Below are 6,478 nucleotides of genomic sequence, written 5' to 3' on the forward strand. Positions count from 1 at the left end.
AAATGTTAACATTCATCTTTCTAATTTTGGTCCCACAAATTGCCTTGAAAATTACAGCAGACCACAACTCCAATAACAAAGTGGAACCGTGGACTATGGAAGGATGTTACATGGCTTCCCATCAATGGCATAACCATGGTTACAATGTTACTCTACTTATAGTATGGGGTCTATAAAAGAAAAAAAAATAAATTCATTAAAAATTGTCTTGGGAAAAGAGAACAAGATAAATACAGATCTACATAATTTTCAAAAGACCCAAAAAGAAAAAAAAAAAAAAAAAAGAAGAAAGATTACCTTGGATTGTGAAAAAGACCCACTTTGTTTGCATACAAAGGGCTTATACTTGTGATTTGATCCATCTGCTTCCACTTTTGTACCAGAAAAGATGAACAAAACCATCAAAGCAGCTCCCACCAATTTCACTAAAGGGCTAAAAGCTTTCCACCAAAGAACCAAATGGTTCTAAGTCATTCAAATAGTATTAGAATTACATGATGTTAGGCTGGTCGAAAAATAAATTTATTAGACTTTCAACTGGAGCCAATTTAATGATGTTCTTACATTGTTTTACACCCCTAAAAGCATAGGGCTGACACCATTTTCCCTCACAAAGATTTAATTTACCGAGCATGTATTGAAGTTAGGTTGACACTTCTCATTTATGAAAATAAAAACAGATGGAAGGAAAAGGAAACATATTCAACATCACTGCATCAATCAATACATGATAAACAAGGATTTCAAGTGATTAATGTCAAACAGTAAGCATGCCATCAATAGAACAATACCTATTACTTCCATCTAGAGCAGAAGCCGCCATGGCATGCCTCATATCAGAACTAGTTTGCAATGATTGAGCTTTCAACATCTGCTGCTGTCGAGCCAATGATGCCTGGTAATATTTGTACAAAGAATTAGATAGATGGCTAAAAGTTTAATACTGACCATAATCAGATGCAAACTTAGGAGACTCTCCCAGAGCTGAACCATAATCAGCATGACCAATCTGTAGAAGCACACATGCTACTTAGAAACATCAAAATGCAGCATATATAGTCATACTACAAAAATAAATATAGTCAATCCTCCTGAAATAGAATCCTCACTTGCAAATGGTCTACATACTAAAAACAAATACCATTTTAACCAACAAGCTAGCTTAAATCCTACCATAGCTTACCCATACAATAAAGGTGAAAGTGAAAAACCCTTTTCTCACATAACCAAGACCCAAACCAAAAGAGTTCTATTTTGATATCACAAAGACTTAGACCTTACTTCTGCTCAATAAAACCAATATTTTATATCTATTTAAGCTTTGTTTGGATGCACAACTGAATCAAATTGCAAAAGTTTTTTCTTTTTTTTTAAAAAATAGTAGCAAAAGTACAAGCAGGAGACTTTTACAGAACCCAAAATAATGTTTGGAAACTGTCCAGCCATTCTTCATAATACAGACTTACTGACTTCGCCAGATAGTCAGCACTCTCATTAGCCATACTGACTTCCAATTCAAAACCATGATTGCAAAATATTTTCTTTCAATCTTACAATGTTTCTCCACATGTTTAATGTTAAAGGGGAGGCATTTCTTTCTTGCCAGGTGACTGGAACCATACAACTCACCTTGTATCAGTTGGTTTTGATCCTGTTTTGGCATGGTGGCCCATTTCATTTTGAACTAAAACCAAAGGACTCAAGAAGATAACGAGTTGTATCAGATGATTTTCTAAATCATCCCTGGATCCCTATCACATGCATCATTCTTCAGCAGTATCAAACAGATTCAATAGAGTATTCACTTGAAGAAATTCCTGAGATAACAAAGATATCTTTTAATTCCAGGGACATCACATGCTGCCGCAATAATGCAATGGAGTATTCAGTGCCAAATATCTACACTCCTGAGATAAAATGGAATAAAAATAAAAGAAGAAACTCCATCAACATACCTGCAACATAAACATCGGCTTTCACGATTTTCTTGCTTGTAGCCTGGCAAGCAAGGAATAATATTCAAAGAAATGTTACTCAACAATATACAGTAAGCCGATGTTTGCGGATGAACTTGTTTATAAATATGCAAAATAGTTCTTGCCTCAATTGTTTTGTTGACTTAAATAGTACGGACACAAGATGACTATTAGCCATCATATTTTACCATTTCAGATTCAGAATGCAACAGCAGTGAAGTCAGCTTAGATTTGGCTAAATGCCATGATACAAGAATAGTGAGAGAAGAGCAAGGGCGTACCAAGGAACCATGTGGTTTCTCCAAGAGAATAAGCAATTTCATTTGGGGCACATCTTTCCCATAAAATACTATAGCACAACAAGGATTTACAGAGAAATGGACCAAAGTTTGAAGCCCAAATGCCAAGGGGCACATGGATACTCAATCCAGGTATCCTCATGAATTTGATCGTATAGAACAATGCACTGAATTTCAATGCAATAGAGTAAGTGTTATGAACTTCTCTTCCATATCTTTAATATTTGAGTCTATTCTTTTAATATCATCATATTAGGATAGGATCCTTATATCTTTTTTTTTTTCAAAGATAATGGGAAGGATCCTTATATCTTTTGTTGTTGCATGTTAAAAACATCTAGCTAACCATAACAGTTTTATAGAACAAGCAAAATATGGTCGACTAACTCATTAACAAATTTTACATGCAAGTTAGGTGGCTACAATTATAAGCTAAATGGGAAGAATGGGTAGTCTCAAGCAGTTCAAGTTTCATGTTAGGGCACTCGTGTTCTTTGTATATGATGGCTGACATGATTTTTGTTCAGAGAAATCCAATGCACATTTGGAAGTTTGATTTACATAAATTAATATCTGGATAAATAATCAATATCCTTGAGAAATAACATAGGTACCAAAAAAAGCTAAGGCGTTGTTTGGTAGCCACTCTTGAAAAGAAAGAAAAATCTGAGCAGAATTCTATTGAAATCAAAATTCGAAAACATGGTCCTAGAAATTTAATTCTATCTACAAATGTTGTTTGGACGACACTACCTATTTTATCTATTTTTCTTAAAATGTTGTGTTTCCATGTTATTGTTTGGAAAGAATAATTTTATGAAACAATACAACATGATAACAATCAATGGTAGACCCCATTGATTAAAAGGAAAAATAAAAATAAAAAAAAGAGTAAAAATAGTATCTAGTGCAAAACTGCAAATCCTGCAGTCAAGGATCATCTAATCCTCATTGATTATAGCAAATAAAACACCAATAGCACTTCATCATACTGAAAAGAGTTCAATGCATGAATTATTCATCTTCAATACTGAACAGAAGTTACCACGTGAAAGGCGTATAGATCTTTCTTCTCTTCGCTGCTAGCAAAGCTTGAATTCACAATGCAGCCATTGGCAACACATCTCCAGCCATTCTCAAGTAAAACGGATCTCAAATTGCAATCAATGGCTTTTGCAATCAAAGAGCCCAACTTCACCTCTTCATCAGCCACAACCTTCACCATAGAACCCACCTTTTGAAATTACTTTCAGCAAACAATTGCTCAGCCCCAAAGGCTTTCTGCAACCATGCTCCATACATTGCCAGGAAGCATTATACCATAGTATTGTGGTAGAGCACGGCCGACCCAATAAACTGGGATAAGGCTGAGATGATGTTACAGTTGAATGCGGTGGAACCAACTCATACATCACATCCACCATATGGGAACTGCCTACATGGACCAGACCGTAAGGTGGCTGGACCATTCATCGAGTGAGCAGCAATGTGGACGCCCCACAGTTTAAAAAACCATTTCTACTCACACTTCCCCTGCTTACACTGTAATATCTGTTTTCTTGTCAGTAAAAGAAAAATGAATCAATGGAAAATAGTCTAACCATGTGGGATATGTATGATCTATCCAGCAGGTTGTCCCCATCTTGTTGATGACAATGTCCCAAAAATCAGGCTGGTCCAACCCTTTTTGTGGGTCGCATTGCATGAACCAAAGGATGGCTAAAAGGGAAATCCATTTAGTGATCTGTTTGTTTCTGCGACCATCAGAGAGCAGGACAGGCCTAGTTTTTGGGCAGAGCTTGTACACAGTGGGGCCATATAATGATTCTGATTAGCCACACATGTGTGACACAAGCACATGACCAAGTTCACCATATGGAGCTTGTACATGAATGCTCCAATAATCCATCCTTTCGATTGAACCATCGGTTGCAAACCCAAACGGCCCATTTGCTCCAGATCTAAACACAAACTGTGTCATGGAGAAAGAGAAGCAAGCCTATATTCAGCTCCTTCAATCAGTAGCTTCTAAACACCAACAACGGCAAGCAGATTTTTTTTTTAATATAGAATTTTTTAATTACCATGAGGATTAGTTGGGTTTGAACAAATATAAAGGAGTAAGTAGCCCCCCCACACACAACATTCTAGACCAAAATCGAACTGTTCCAAGCGCAATTCCAGCATTCTTGGCCTATAAAAGCATAAAGGAAGAGGATCGATGAAACTTACATCACTGACTGGCAGGCATTCTCTGAGCTCTTTGACCACTTGCAATGTGGAATCGGATTGAGATTTCTGCAACAACAGACAGATGCGAGTGGAAATGCAGAAGCGGGACAAGAAAGAAAAAGAAAGAAACAAGAAAAAGAGATGAAAACAAACATGGAGATTCAAATGTTTCATACCCGCAGGATGATAGCATGAAGATTCAAATGTTTGGTTTCAACATAGTAAATCCCTAATTAGGGTTTCAACATTGTAAATCCCTAATTAGGAATTCACCATTGTAAAATCCTAATTAGGGTTTCAACATTGAAGATACTTGATCTTAAGAGAGAGATTGAGGGTGACATTGACACAGAGAGAGAGATAGAGAGAGACCTAAGAGAGGGAAATCGAGAGTGATTGTGCCACGTATGGAGGTTTCTTCGCCGCCCTATTGAGAGAGAGCTCTTGCTTGGCACAAGGGGGGGGGGGGGGAGAGAGAGAGAGAGAGAGAGAGAGAGAGAGAGAGAGAGAGAGAGAGTCGCGGTGGGTAGCTACTGGAGTTGCAGCAGAGAGTCCGTTCGGCGTCGTGGAGTTGCAGAGAGAGGCATCGTGGAGCTGCAGAGAGAGAGAGAGAGTGAGAGAGTCGGGGGCGTGGAATGAATAGGGTTTTTTTTTTTTGTATTTATAGACTTCATTTAGCAGCGCCTTGTTTTGCTCAGCACCGGTACAATACGACTCCATAAGTGCCGACTAATCCCCTTTTTGTTGTAGTGTCAGGTAACCTTTCCAACTGAGTCCAAATCGACTGAGTCGACTCGATGAGTCAATGCTTTCCTTATAAACTAAACATGTCTCATTGTATTAATATAATTGTTACCACTCTTATTTATTGGGATTGTTAATATTAAATGTGACTAGACATTAGTGGAACATTTATGCTAGGACTAATTATTATACACAAGTTTCAATTATTAAATTATAGTATTTTATTTACCATTCTTAAATATTTGTTATTGGAAGTGGATTATGCCAATTGGTGTCATCATAATGATTATTAACTAATATTAACTATAACACTAATGTTAATAAATATTCTATAATGATTAAGTTAGCACTAAAATTAACTACACAAGATTTAGCCTAAACCTAAACTCTAGGATGAAAACCCTAATTCCACATTAAAACCCTAAGATAGATAACTCAAACTCTAGGATATGATCTTAAACCTAGGTAGTGCGTGGAACTTGGATCTAATGGTACAAATTCATGAATTGTGTTAGGATTCAATTCTATAGGCGCAAGCACCTTGCGACACTAGTAGGCGATTCCAAGTATAAGGAGATGATTCTTCCCCTTGAGCTTTCCATCTTCTCATTAGCTTAAGTTATAGTTTTTATTAAAAATTATAATTGATATCTCTCTCTCTTGTAATCACATGTGTTAGCTGGTGGAAATTGAATTGCTATATTACCTGCTTAATGTTCATCCTGTATATTTGTTCATGCTTGTGGATTATTTGTGTATTGCTTGTGGACTTTAAACTGGTACATTAGTGGGAAACCCTCACCTATAAATGTACACCCATACTTGGGATGTAACCCGACTGGTTGTGATTAAAATGGACCTTCGACTTAGTGATTATTGAGTGGTGGTCTAAATGGATCATTAATGTGGGCCTACCATCTAGGGTTGTTGTGTCCAATAGTTTTCAAGGATGGTCTTTTATCGCATGGTTTTGATACTCGCCCTATGAGGCCTATTTTGATAATTGCCCTATGTGACTTGTTTGATATCGCCCTATGTGGCTTTGTTCTGGTATTTTTCCTATATGGGTTCGATGTTTTATACCGTGCAACCATGCGATGGTAAGCCCCATATACTGTAATATGATTGGCCACTAGTCGACGGGTTTTCATTAAACATCCTAAAATGGTAGCCTCATGAGTCGGGGATGGTGGTAATGAGACACTATGCCCGAGTTGTCGGCCTACG

At 37.1% G+C, this 6,478-nt stretch overlaps 2 long non-coding RNA genes across 2 annotated transcripts; both read right to left on the minus strand.

Annotated features, from left to right (window-relative positions):
* Positions 1 to 789: 789 nt before the first annotated feature.
* Positions 790 to 2,086, minus strand: LOC131235129 (uncharacterized). Its single transcript, XR_009165956.1, has 3 exons — positions 1,956 to 2,086; positions 1,806 to 1,860; positions 790 to 895 (listed from the first exon to the last, which is right to left on the minus strand). It is a non-coding gene; the product is annotated as an uncharacterized LOC131235129 (long non-coding RNA).
* Positions 2,087 to 3,165: 1,079 nt separating this feature from the next.
* LOC131234866 (uncharacterized) lies at positions 3,166 to 5,115 on the minus strand. The gene is made up of 3 exons (XR_009165813.1): positions 4,880 to 5,115; positions 4,508 to 4,573; positions 3,166 to 3,491 (listed from the first exon to the last, which is right to left on the minus strand). It is a non-coding gene; the product is annotated as an uncharacterized LOC131234866 (long non-coding RNA).
* Positions 5,116 to 6,478: the final 1,363 nt, after the last annotated feature.

This window comes from Magnolia sinica, chromosome 19 (assembly GCF_029962835.1).
Source record: "Magnolia sinica isolate HGM2019 chromosome 19, MsV1, whole genome shotgun sequence".
Taxonomy (NCBI): domain Eukaryota; kingdom Viridiplantae; phylum Streptophyta; class Magnoliopsida; order Magnoliales; family Magnoliaceae; genus Magnolia; species Magnolia sinica.